Below are 14232 nucleotides of genomic sequence, written 5' to 3' on the forward strand. Positions count from 1 at the left end.
ATGGACAGTGGGTGGTTTCACTGATTTACACACAGTGTATTTCTGTCATGGACAGTGGGTGGTTTCACTGATTTACACACAGTGTATTTCTATCATGGACAGTGGGTGGTTTCACTGATTTGCACACAGTGTATTTCTATCATGGATAGTGGGTGGTTTCACTATTTATACACAGTGTATTTCTATCATGGACAGTGGGTGGTTTCACTGATTTACACACAGTGTATTTCTATCAGGGACAGTGGGTGGTTTCACTGATTTACACACAGTGTATTTCTATCACTGACAGTGGGTGGTTTCACTGATTTACACACAGTGTATTTCTATCACGGACAGTGGGTGGTTTCACTGATTTACACACAGTGTATTTCTATCATGGACAGTGGGTGGTTTCACTGATTTACACACAGTGTATTTCTATCACGGACAGTGGGTGGTTTCACTGATTTACACACAGTGTATTTCTATCAGGGACAGTGGGTGGTTTCACTTATTTACATACTGTGTATTTCTATCACGGACAGTGGGTGGTTTCACTGATTTACACACAGTGTATTTCTATCACGGACAGTGGGTGGTTTCACTGATTTGCACACAGTGTATTTCTATCAGGGACAGTGGGTGGTTTCACTGATTTACACACAGTGTATTTCTATCATGGACAGTGGGTGGTTTCACTGATTTACACACAGTGTATTTCTATCACTGACAGTGGGTGGTTTCACTATTTACACACAGTGTATTTCTATCAGGGACAGTGAGTGGTTTCACTGATTTACACACAGTGTATTTCTATCAGGGACAGTGGGTGGTTTCACTGATTTACATACTGTGTATTTCTATCACGGACAGTGGGTGGTTTCACTGATTTACACACAGTGTATTTCTATCACGGACAGTGGGTGGTTTCACTGATTTACACACAGTGTATTTCTATCACGGACAGTGGGTGGTTTCACTGATTTACACACACTGTATTTCTATCACGGACAGTGGGTGGTTTCACTGATTTACACACACTGTATTTCTATCACGGACAGTGGGTGGGTTCACTGATTTGCACACAGTGTATTTCTATCATGGACAGTGGGTGGTTTCACTGATTTACACACAGTGTATTTCTATCACGGACAGTGGGTGGTTTCACTGATTTACACACAGTGTATTTCTATCACTGACAGTGGGTGGTTTCACTGTTTACACACAGTGTATTTCTATCAGGGACAGTGGGTTGTTTCACTGATTTACACACAGTATATTTCTATCACTGACAGTGGGTGGTTTCACTGATTTACACACAGTGTATTTCTATCATGGACAGTGGGTGGTTTCACTGATTTACACACAGTGTATTTCTATCATGGACAGTGGGTGGTTTCACTATTTACACACAGTGTATTTCTATCAGGGACAGTGGGTGGTTTCACTGATTTACATACTGTGTATTTCTATCACTGACAGTGGGTGTTTTCACTATTTACACACAGTGTATTTCTATCAGGGACAGTGGGTGGTTTCACTGATTTACATACTGTGTATTTCTATCACTGACAGTGGGTGGTTTCACTGATTTACACACAGTGTATTTCTATCACGGACAGTGGGTGGGTTCACTGATTTACACACAGTGTATTTCTATCACGGACAGTGGGTGGTTTCACTGATTTGCACACAGTGTATTTCTATCAGGGACTGTGGGTGGTTTCACTGATTTACACACAGTGTATTTCTATCATGGACAGTGGGTGGTTTCACTGATTTACACACAGTGTATTTCTATCACTGACAGTGGGTGGTTTCACTATTTACACACAGTGTATTTCTATCAGGGACAGTGGGTGGTTTCACTGATTTACACACAGTGTATTTCTATCAGGGACAGTGGGTGGTTTCACTGATTTACATACTGTGTATTTCTACCACTGACAGTGGGTGGTTTCACTATTTACACACAGTGTATTTCTATCATGGACAGTGGGTGGTTTCACTGATTTACACACAGTGTATTTCTATCATGGACAGTGGGAGGTTTCACTGATTTACACACAGTGTATTTCTATCAGGGACAGTGGGTGGTTTCACTTATTTACATACTGTGTATTTCTATCATGGACAGTGGGTGGTTTCACTTATTTACACACTGTGTATTTCTATCAGGGACAGTGGGTGGTTTCACTGATTTGCACGCCGTGTATTTCTATCACGGATAGTGGGTGGTTTCACTGATTTACACACAGTGTATTTCTATCACGGACAATGGGAGGTTTCACTGATTTACACACAGTGTATTTCTATCATGGACAGTGGGAGGTTTCACTGATTTACACACAGTGTATTTCTATCATGGACAGTGGGTGGTTTCACTGATTTACACACAGTGTATTTCTATCACGGACAGTGGGTGGTTTCACTGATTTGCACACAGTGTATTTCTATCGTGGATAGTGGGTGGTTTCACTTATTTACATACTGTGTATTTCTATCATGGACAGTGGGTGGTTTCACTGATTTACACACAGTGTATTTCTATCATGGACAGTGGGTGGTTTCACTGATTTACACACAGTGTATTTCTATCATGGACAGTGGGTGGTTTCACTGATTTACACACAGTGTATTTCTATCATGGACAGTGGGTGGTTTCACTGATTTGCACACAGTGTATTTCTATCATGGATAGTGGGTGGTTTCACTATTTATACACAGTGTATCATGGACAGTGGGTGGTTTCACTGATTTACACACAGTGTATTTCTATCAGGGACAGTGGGTGGTTTCACTGATTTACACACAGTGTATTTCTATCACTGACAGTGGGTGGTTTCACTGATTTACACACAGTGTATTTCTATCACGGACAGTGGGTGGTTTCACTGATTTACACACAGTGTATTTCTATCATGGAGAGTGGGTGGTTTCACTGATTTACACACAGTGTATTTCTATCACGGACAGTGGGTGGTTTCACTTATTTACATACTGTGTATTTCTATCACGGACAGTGGGTGGTTTCACTGATTTACACACAGTGTATTTCTATCAGGGACAGTGGGTGGTTTCACTTATTTACACACAGTGTATTTCTATCAGGGACAGTGGGTGGTTTCACTGATTTACACACAGTGTATTTCTATCAGGGACAGTGGGTGGTTTCACTTATTTACACACAGTGTATTTCTATCAGGGACAGTGGGTGGTTTCACTGATTTGCACACTGTGTATTTCTATCACGGACAGTGGGTGGTTTCACTGATTTACACACAGTGTATTTCTATCACGGACAGTGGGTGGTTTCACTGATTTACACACAGTGTATTTCTATCACGGACAGTGGGTGGTTTCACTGATTTACACACTGTGTATTTCTATCACGGACAGTGGGTGGTTTCACTGATTTACACACAGTGTATTTCTATCAGGGACAGTGGGTGGTTTCACTGATTTACACACAGTGTATTTCTATCAGGGACAGTGGGTGGTTTCACTATTTACACACAGTGTATTTCTATCAGGGACAGTGGGTGGTTTCACTTATTTACACACAGTGTATTTCTATCATGGACAGTGGGTGGTTTCACTGATTTACACACAGTGTATTTCTATCAGGGACAGTGGGTGGTTTCACTGATTTACACACAGTGTATTTCTATCAGGGACAGTGGGTGGTTTCACTATTTACACACAGTGTATTTCTATCAGGGACAGTGGGTGGTTTCACTTATTTACACACAGTGTATTTCTATCACGGACAGTGGGTGGTTTCACTGATTTACACACAGTGTATTTCTATCAGGGACAGTGGGTGGTTTCACTATTTACACACAGTGTATTTCTATCAGGGACAGTGGGTGGTTTCACTTATTTACACACAGTGTATTTCTATCATGGACAGTGGGTGGTTTCACTGATTTGCACACTGTGTATTTCTATCACGGACAGTGGGTGGTTTCACTGATTTACACACAGTGTATTTCTATCACGGACAGTGGGTGGTTTCACTGATTTACACACAGTGTATTTCTATCATGGACAGTGGGTGGTTTCACTATTTATACACAGTGTATTTCTATCAGGGACAGTGGGTGGTTTCACTGATTTACACACAGTGTATTTCTATCATGGACAGTGGGTGGTTTCACTATTTATACACAGTGTATTTCTATCAGGGACAGTGGGTGGTTTCACTGATTTACACACAGTGTATTTCTATCAGGGACAGTGGGTGGTTTCACTGATTTGCACACAGGGTATTTCTATCACGGACAGTGGGTGGTTTCACTGATTTGCACACAGGTTATTTCTATCATGGACAGTGGGTGGTTTCACTATTTATACACAGTGTATTTCTATCATGGGGGGTGGTAGTGTTTGAGCACAGGGGGAGTGTTGTTTGAGCGGGGGTGGGAGTGTTTGAGCAGACGGGGAGTGTTGTTTGAGCGGGTGGGTGGAGTGTTTGAGCAGAGGGGGAGTGTTGTTTGAGTGGGGGGGGAGTGTTTGAGCAGAGGGGGACTGTTGTTTGAGCGCTGGGGGGGGAGTGTTTGAGCGGGGGGGGAGTGCTGTTTGAGCGGGGGATTGGGGTAGTGTTTGAGCAGAGGGGGAGTGTTGTTTGAACGGGGGTGGGTGGGGGGAGTGTTTGAGCAGAGGGGGAGTGTTGTTTGAGCGGGGGGAGGGGAGTGTTTGAGCAGAGGGGGAGTATTGTTTGAGCGGGGGTGGGTGGGGGGAGTGTTTGAGCAGAGGGGGAGTGTTGTTTGAGCGGGGGTTGGTGGGGGTAGTGTTTGAGCAGAGGGGGAGTGTTGTTTGAACGGGGGTGGGTGGGGGGAGTGTTTGAGCAGAGGGGGAGTGTTGTTTGAGTGGGGGGAGGGGAGTGTTTGAGCAGGGGGGGAGTGCTGTTTGAGTGGGGGGGTAGTGTTTGAGCAGAGGGGGAGTGCTGTTTGAGTGGGGGGGTAGTGTTTGAGCAGAGGGGGAGTGTCGTTTGAGCGCGGGGGGGAGTGTTTGAGCAGAGGGGGAGTGTTGTTTGAGCGGGGGGGTGTCGTGTTTGAGCAGAGGGGGAGTGTTGTTTGAGCGGGGGTGGGTGGGGGGAGTGTTTGAACAGAGGGGGAGTGTTGTTTGAGTGGGGGGAGGGGAGTGTTTGAGCAGGGGGGGAGTGCTGTTTGAGTGGGGGGGTAGTGTTTGAGCAGAGGGGGAGTGTTGTTTGAGCGGGGGGGGAGTGTTTGAGCAGAGGGGGAGTGTTGTTTGAGCGGGGGGGTGTCGTGTTTGAGCAGAGGGGGAGTGTTGTTTGAGCGGTGGGGGGGAGTGTTTGAGCAGAGGTGTAGTGTTTGAGCAGAGGGGGAGTGTTGTTTGAGCGGTGAGGGGGAGACTTGCAGAACCAGTTCCCCATCACACTCTCTCTCTCTCTCTCCCTCTCCAGATCCAGTCAATCTCTGATCCGATTCTCCCTCCGAACAATGACAGGAAGCGGAAGAACCAGACTCACTCCCATTGGTCACATTATTCAGGGTACAACCCTCCTCCTTTCCCATTGGACAAAAGAAACATCAATCAGCTGATGTTAACCAATCAATGAGCAATCCGCTGCTGATTGGTGGGAAAAGCTGAGCTCTGATTGGTCTGCTAACCCTGTCTCATCTGTTACTGGGTCCAATTTGCTTTCACTTTCACGCAGACATCAAACTCTTTAAATACACATTGCTCTCTGCTGTGGCAGCAACTTCCACATTTCACTACTCTCTGTGTGAATAAATTCCTCCTACATTATTACCATCTATCCTATAATCAGAGTCAGATATAACACTGAAGGAGGCCATTCAGCCCATCAAGTCCACGCTGGTTCTCCATGCAGCTATGCTGTCAGTCTCACTGCCCAGCTTGATCCCTCAGCCCTGAAAGTCTATTTCTCTCAGGTGACCATCCAACTTCTTCTTGATGTCATTGATCGGCTTCGCTTCCACCAGCCTCGTGAGCAGTGAGTTCCAGTCATTACCACCCGCTGCATAAAAGAGTGCTTCCTCATATTCCCACTGCAGCTTTTGCCCAAAATTTTCCATCTGTGTCCCCTGGGCCTTGCACCATTTGTTAATGGGAAGAGTTTTTCTTTGTCTAACTTATCTAAGACGGTCATAATCTCGTACACTTCTATTAAATCTCCCCTCCATCTCCTTAATTCTAAGGACAACAAACTCAGCTTTTCCAACCTAATCTTGTAACTAAAAACTGCTCTTGATCTTTTCATTGAGAACTCTAGACAAGACATCGGGCGTCTCATTTTCTCTGCCCCCCACCCCCCCCTCACTCACTCACTCTAACCTGTCCCTCTCTGAACTTGAGGCACTCCGTTCTCTCAGGTCTAACCCCAACATTGTCATCAAACCTGCAGATAAGGGTGGTGCTGTTGTTGTATGGCATACTGACCTCTACCTTGTAGAGGCTCAACGCCAACTCACAGACACCTCTTCCTACTTCCCCCTGGACCATGACCCCACCATAAAACATCAAGCAACTGTCCACAGGACTATCACTGGCCTCATCTCCTCTGGAGATCTTCCCTCCACAGCTTCCAACCTCATAGTCCCACAACCCGGACAGCCCGCTTCTACCTCCTTCTCAAAATCCACCAACAGGACTGTCCCGGCAGACCCATTGTTTCAGTCTGTTCCTGCCCCACTGAACTTATTTCTTCCCATCTTGACTCTATCTATTCTCCACTAGTCCAATCACTTTCCACCTACATCTGTGATTCTTCTGATGCCTTATGTCATTTTGACAATTTCCAGTTTCCTGGACCCAATCGCCTCCTCTTCACTATGGATGTCCAAACTCTCTACACCTCCATCCCCCACCTGGACAGTTTGAGGGCTCTCCGCTTCTTCCTTGAACACAGGCCCAACCAGTCCCCATCCACCACTACCCTCCTCCGCCTGGCTGAACTTGTTCTCACATTGAACAACTTCTCCTTCAACTCCACTCACATCCTCCAAGTAAAAGGTGTTGCTATGGGTACCCGCATGGGTCCTCGTTATGCCTGTCTTTTTGTGGGATATGTCGAACATTCTTGTTCCAGTCCGACTTAGACCCCTTCCCCAACCCTTTTTCCGGTACATTAATGACTGTATCGATGCCGTTTCCTGCTCCCGCCCCAAACTGGAAAACGTTATCAACCTTGCTTCTAATTTCCACCCTTCTCTCACCTTTACATGGTCCATCTCCGACATTTCCCTTCCCTTCCTCGACTTCTCTGTCTCCATCTCTGGGGATAGGTTGTCTACTAATATCCATTATAAGCCCACCGACACCCACAACTACCTCGACTACACTTCTTCACACCCTGCCTCCTGTTAGGACTCCATTCCATTCTCCCAGTTTCTCCGCCTCTGACGCATCTGCTCTGATAATGTTACCTTCCATGACAGCGCTTCTGATATGTCTTACTTTTTCCTCAACCGTGGATTCCGCCCAACTGTCGTTGACAGGGCCCTCAACCGTGTCCGGTCCATTTCCCGCACCTCTATCCTAACCCCGTCCCCTCCCTCCCAGGACCGTGACAGGGTTCCCCTTGTCCTCCATTTCCACCCCATCAGCCTCCATATCCAAAGGATCATCCTCCACCATTTCCGCCACCTCCAGCATGATGCCACTATCAAACGCGTCTTCCACTCCCTTCCCCTGTCTGCATTCCAAAGGGATCGTTCCCTCCGCGACACCCTGGTCCACTCCTCCATTTCCCCCACCATCTCGTCCCCTTCCAATGGCACCTTCCCCTGCAATTGCAGGAGGTGTAATACCTGCCCATTTACCTCCTCACCATCCCAGGCCCCAAACACTCCTTTCAGGTGAAGCAGCGATTTACTTGTACTTCTTTCAATTTAATATACTGTATTCGCTGCTCACAGTGTGGTCTAATCTACATTGGGGAGACCATATGCAGACTGGGTGACCGCTTTGTGGATCACCTCTGCTCAGTCCACAAGCAGGACCCTGAGCTTCCGGTTGCTTGCCATTTCAACACTCCCCCCTGCTCTCGTGCTCACATCTCTGTCCTGGGATTGCTGCAGTGTTCCAGTGAACATCAACGCAAGCTCGAGGAACAGCATCTCATTGATCGATTAGGCACACTACAGCCTGCTGGACTGAACATTGAGTTCAATAATTTCAGAGCATGACGGGCCCACCATTTTACTTTTATTTTTTGTTATTTTTTCTTGTGTTTATTTTATTTTGTTTTATCTTAGTTTGTTCAGTTTTCTTAACCACTGTTTTTTTCATGTTTGTACTTGTGGCTGTTCCGTTTCCAGTTCGTTAACACCCTGTCTGTACTAATGCTTTGTCTTTCAACACACCACTAACATATTGTTTGCTTTTGCTCCATGACCTTCTGGTCGATTATTCTCTGTGATCTTGTCCCATCAACACCTTCTCTCTTGTTATCTCTTGCACCACCCCGCTTAAATTGCTTAGTTCTGAAGAAGGGTCACTGACCTGAAACGTTAACTCTGCTTCTCTCTCCACAGATGCTGCCAGAACTGCTGAGTATTTCAAGCATTTCTTGTTTTGATAACTAAAATCCCCCATTCCTGGAACCATTCTGGTAAATCTCCTCTGCACCCTCTCAAGGACCCTCACATCCTTCCTGAAGTGTGCTGATCAGAACTAGACACAATACTTCAGTTGGTGCCTAACCAGAGCTTTATAAAGGTTCAGCATAACTTCCCTGCTTTTGTACTCAATTTGTGAAGCCCAAGATCCCATATGCTTTACTAACCACTCTCTCGATATGTCCTGTCACCTTCAAAGATCGATGCACATGCACCCCCAGGACCCTCTGTTCCTGCACACCCTTTAGAACTGTGTTATTAAGTATATGTTGCCTCTGCCTATCTCTTCTGCCAAAAATAATCACTTCACATTTGTCAGTATTCCATTCCATCTGCCAGCTCTCTGCCCATTCTGGTAGCCTGTCTATGTCCTGTTGTAGGAGGTTCATATCATCCTCACTGTCTGCTGTACCTCCAAGTTTGGTGTCATCAGCAAACTGTGAGATTCTACTCTGTATTGCACGATTCAAGTCATTTATATGTGTCAAAAAAGTTGTGTTCCCAGCACTGATCCTTGGGGAACACATCTGTCTGCCATCCTCCAGTCTGAAAAATAACCATTTACTATGACTCGCTGTTTTCTGGCCTTAAGCCAATTATTTTTACAAAGTGATTCCTGACAACGCTGGTTGCCACTGACATCATCAGGCTGCGCCGCAGTGTGCATATGCACAGACGGTCTCCTGCTCTTTGCGCATGCGCTGCGTTCCGGCTTGCCAGGACTGGTTAGCGCATGCACCGATGACGTTATCGCGTGATGTGTGCATCTTTGGGCAACACGCCCGATCGCCTCTGCGCATGCACTTTATGCAACGCCAACGGGTATTCACGCATATCTCAACCTTCGGGTATTCACGCATGCGTCAAACTTTCGGATTTTCACGCATGCGTTACGTTTCGGCGCGTGTTTCTGAAAGTGGAAGGAGGAGAGGTTTTGGCGGGAATTTTATTGCATTTTATCGCAACTATTTAGTCATTTTGAACATTTCAGTCAGCTTCATTTTTATCAGAAAGAGGAGATTGCTCCAAGGTAAATTGCTCAGAAAATATTTCCATTGTCTGGGGCAATGCATGTGCTCCAGTCCCTGTTGTAATTTGCTCTGAAAACATTTCCATTGTCTGGGGCACAGCATGTTCTCCAGTCCATGTTTTAAGTTGCTCTGAAAACATTTCCAAAGTCTGGGGCACTGCATGTTCTCCAGTCCCTGTTTTAAGTTGCTCTGAAAACATTTCCATTCTCTGGGGCACTGCATGTTCTCCAGTCCCTGTTGTAATTTGCTCTGAAAACATTTCCATTGTCTGGGGCACTACATGTGCTCCAGTCCCTGTTGTATGTTGCTCTGAAAACATTTCCATTGTCTGGGGCACTGCATGTTCGCCAGTCCCCGTTGTAATTAGGTCAGAAAACATTTCCATTGTCTGGGGCACTGCATGTTCGCCAGTCCCCGTTGTAATTAGGTCTGAAAACATTTCCATTGTCTGGGGCACTACATGTTCTCCAGTCCCTGTTGCATGTTTTTCTGAAAACAATTCCATTGTCTGGGGCACTGCATGTACTCCAGTCCCTGTTGTAATTGGCACTGAAAACATTTCCATTGTCTGGGGCACTACATGTTCTCCAGTCCCTGTTGTATGTTGCTCTGAAAACATTTCCATTGTCTGGGGCACTACATGTTCTCCAGTCCCTGTTGTAATTGGCTCTGAAAACATTTCCATTGTCTGGGGCACTACATGTTCTCCAGTTCCTGTTGTAATTGGCTCTGAAAACATTTCCATTGTCTGGGGCACTGCATGTGCTCCAGTCCCTGTTGTAATTGGCTCTGAAAAGATTTCCATTGTCTGGGGCACTACATGTTCTCCAGTCCCTGTTGTCTGTTGCTCTGAAAACACTTCCATTGTCTGGGGCACTATATGTTCTCCAGTCCCTGTTGTATGTTGCTCTGAAAACATTTCCATTGTCTGGGGCACTACATGTTCTCCAGTCCCTGTTGTATGTTGCTCTGAAAACATTTCCTTTGTCTGGGGCACTGCATGTGCTCCAGTCCCTGTTGTAATTGGCTCTGAAAACATTTCCATTGTCTGGGGCACTGCATGGGCTCCTGTCCCTGTTGTAATTGGCTCTGAAAACATTTCCATTGTCCGGGACTGCATGTGCTCCAGTCCCTGTTGCAAGTTGCTCTGAAAATCTTTCCATTGTCTGGGGCACTACATGTGCTCCAGTCCCTGTTCTAAGTTGCTCCAAAAACATTTCCATTGTCTGGCGCACTGCATGTGCTCCAGTCCCTGTTTAATTAGCTCTGAAAATATTTCCATTGTCTGGGGCACGACATGTGCTCCAGTCCCTGTTGTAAGTTGTTCTGAAAATATTTCCATTGTCTGGGGCACTGCATGTGCTCCAGTCCCTGTTGTAATTGGCTCTGAAAACATTTCCATTGTCTGGGGCACTACATGTTCTCCAGTTCCTGTTGTAAGTTGCTCTGAAAACATTTCCGTTGTCTGGGGCACTGCATGTGCTCCAGTCCCTGTTGTAAGTTGCCCTGAAAATATTTCCATTGTCTGGGGCACTGCATGTGCTCCAGACCCTGTTGTAAGTTGCCCTGAAAATATTTCCATTGTCTGGGAAACTGCATGTGCTCCAGTCCCAGTTGCAAGTTGCTCTGAAAACATTTCCATTGTCCGGGACAATACATGATCTCCAATTCCTCTTGTAAGTTGCTCTGAAAACATTTCCATTGTCTGGGGCACTACATGTGCTCCAGACCCTGTTGCAAGTTGCTCTGAAAATATTTCCATTGTCTGGGGCACTTCATGTGCTCCAGTCTCTGTTGTAAGGTGCCCTGAAAATATTTCCATTGTCTGGGGCACGACATGTTCTCCAGACCCTGTTGTAATTGGCTCTGAAAACATTTCCAATGTCTGGGGCACTACATGTGAACCAGTCCCTGTTGTACTTGTCTCTGAAAACATTTCCATTGTCTGAGGTACTACATATTCCCCAGTCCCTGTTGGAAGTTGCTCTGAAAACATTTCCATTGTCCGGGGCACTGCATGTGCTCCAGTCCCTGTTGTAAGTTGCTCTGAAAACATTTCCATTGTCCGGGGCACTGCATGTGCTCCAGTCCCTGTTGTAAGTTGCTCTGAAAACATTTCCATTGTCTGGGGCACGACATGTTCCCCAGTCCCTGTTGTAAGTTGCTCTGAAAACATTTCCATTGTCTGGGGCACTGCATGTTCATCAGCCCCTGTGCAATTGGCTCTGAAAACATTTCCATTCTCTGGGGCACTACATGTGCTCCAGTCCCTGTTGTCAGTTGTTCTGAAATAATTTTCATTGTCTGGGGCACTGCATGTGCTCCAGTCCCTGTTGTAATTGGCTCTGATAAATTTGCATTGTCTGGGGCACTACATGTTCTCCAGTCCCTGTTGTAATTGGCTCTGAAAACATTTCCATTGTCTGGGGCACTACATGTTCTCCAGACCATGTTGTAATTGGCTCTGAAAACATTTCCATTGCCTGGGGCACTACATGTGCTCCAGTCCCTGTTGCAATTGGCTCTGAAAACATTTCCACTGTCTGGGGCACAACATGTTCTCCAGTCCCTGTTGTAATTGGCTCTGAAAACATTTCCATTGTCTGGGCACTACATGTTCTCCAGTCCATGTTGTAATTGGCTCTGAAAACATTTCCATTGTCTGGGGCACGACATGTGCTCCAGTCCCTGTTATACGTTGCCCTGATAATGTTTCCATTGTCTGGGTCACTACATGTGCTTCAGTCTCTGTTGTAAGTTGCCCTGAAAATATTTCCATTGTCTGGGACACTGCATGTTCTCCAGTCCCTCTTGTAACTTGCTCTGAAAACATTTCCATTGTCTGGGGCACTACATGTTCTCCAGTCCCTCTTGTAACTTGCTCTGAAAACATTTCCATTGTCTGGGGAACCAAATGTGCTCCAGTCTCTGTTGTATTTGGCTCTGAAAGATTTCCATTGTCTGGGGCACTACACGTGCTCCAGTCCCTGTTGTAAATGGCTCTGAAAACTTTTCCGTTGTCAGGGGCACTACGTGTGCTCCAGTCCCCTGTTGTAATTGGCTCTGAACAAAGTTCCATTGTCTGGGGCAACACATGTGCTCCAGTCCCTGTTGTAATTGGCTCTGAAAACATTTCCATTGTCTGGGGCACGACATGTGCTCCAGTACCTGTTGTAATTGTCTCTGGAAACATTTCCATTGTCTGGGGCACTACATGTCCTCCAGTCCCTGCTGTAATTGGCTCAGAACATTTCCATTGACTGGGGCACTACATGTTCTCCAGTCCCTGTTGGAAGCTGCTCTGAAAACATTTCCATTATCTGGGGCAGCAAATATTCTCCAGTCCCTGTTGCAATTGGCTCTGAACAAATTTCCATTGTCTGGGGCACTACATGTGCTCCAGTCCCTGTTGTAAGTGGCCCTGAAAATATTTCCATTGTCTGGGGCACTACATGTTCTCCAGTCCCTGTTGTAAGTTGCTCTGAAAATATTTCCATTGTCTGGGGCACCAAATTTTCTCCAGTCCCTGTTGTAATTGGCTCTGAAAAATTTCCATTGTCTGGGGCACTACATGTGCTGCAGTCTCTGTTGTAAGTTGCTCTGAAAACATTTCCATTGTCTGGGGCAGTACATATGCTCCAGTCCCTGCTGTAAGTTGCTCTCAAAATATTTCCATTATCTGGGGCATTACATGTTCTCCAGTCCCTGTTTTAAATGGCTCTGAAAATATTTCCATTGTCTGGGGCACTACATGTGAACCAGTCCCTGTTGTGCTTGGCTCTGAAAACATTTCAATTGTCTGAAGCACTGCATGTGCTCCAATCCCTGTTGTCCGTTGTTTTGAAAACATTTCCATTGTCGGGGGCACTACATGATCTCCGGTCCCGATTGTAAGTTGCTCAGAAATCATTTCCATTGGCTGGGGCATTACATGTTCTCCAGTCCCTGTTGTATGTTGCTTTGAAAATATTTCCATTGTCTGGGGCACTGCATGTCCTCCAGTCCCTGTTGTAAGTTGCTTTGAAAATATTTCCATTGTCTGGGGCACTGCATGTTCTCCGGCCCCTGTTGTAAGTTGCTCTGAAAACATTTCAATTGTCTGGGGCACGACATGTGCTCCAGTCCCTGTTATAATTGGCTCTGAAAACATTTCCATTGTTTGGGGCACGACATGTGCTCCAGTCCCTGTTGTAAGATGCTCTGAAAACATTTCCATTGTCTGGGGCACGACATGTTCTCCAGTCCCTGTAGTAATTGGCTCTGAAAACATTTCCATTGTCTGGGGCACTACATGTTCTCCAGTCCCTGTTGTAAGTAGCTCTGAAATCATTTCCATTGTCTGGGGCACTGCATGTGCTCCAGTCCATGTTGTAATTTGCTCTGAAAGCATTTCCATTGTCCGGGGCACTACATGTTCTCCAGTCCCTGTTGTAAGTTGCTCTGAAAACATTTCCATTGTGTGGGGCACTGCATGTGCTCCAGTCCCTGTTGTAAGTTGCTCTGAAAAGATTTCCATTGTCTGGGGCACTGCATGTGCTCCAGTCCCTGTGGTAAGATCCTCTGAAAGCATTTCCATTGTCTGGGGCGCTACATGTTCTCCAGTCCCTGTTGTA

General features: G+C 46.0%; 1 long non-coding RNA gene across 1 annotated transcript in view; it reads left to right on the forward strand.

Moving 5' to 3' along the window:
• The window catches only part of LOC137352934 (uncharacterized), an 83649-nt gene that overhangs the window by 31090 nt on the left and 38327 nt on the right, over positions 1 to 14232 (forward strand). The window contains exon 2 of the long non-coding RNA XR_010969794.1: positions 5408 to 5496. This is a non-coding gene — a long non-coding RNA (uncharacterized lncRNA). The remainder of the gene's footprint in view (positions 1 to 5407; positions 5497 to 14232) is intronic.

The sequence above is a fragment of the Heterodontus francisci genome, chromosome 39 (assembly GCF_036365525.1).
Source record: "Heterodontus francisci isolate sHetFra1 chromosome 39, sHetFra1.hap1, whole genome shotgun sequence".
NCBI lineage: Eukaryota > Metazoa > Chordata > Chondrichthyes > Heterodontiformes > Heterodontidae > Heterodontus > Heterodontus francisci.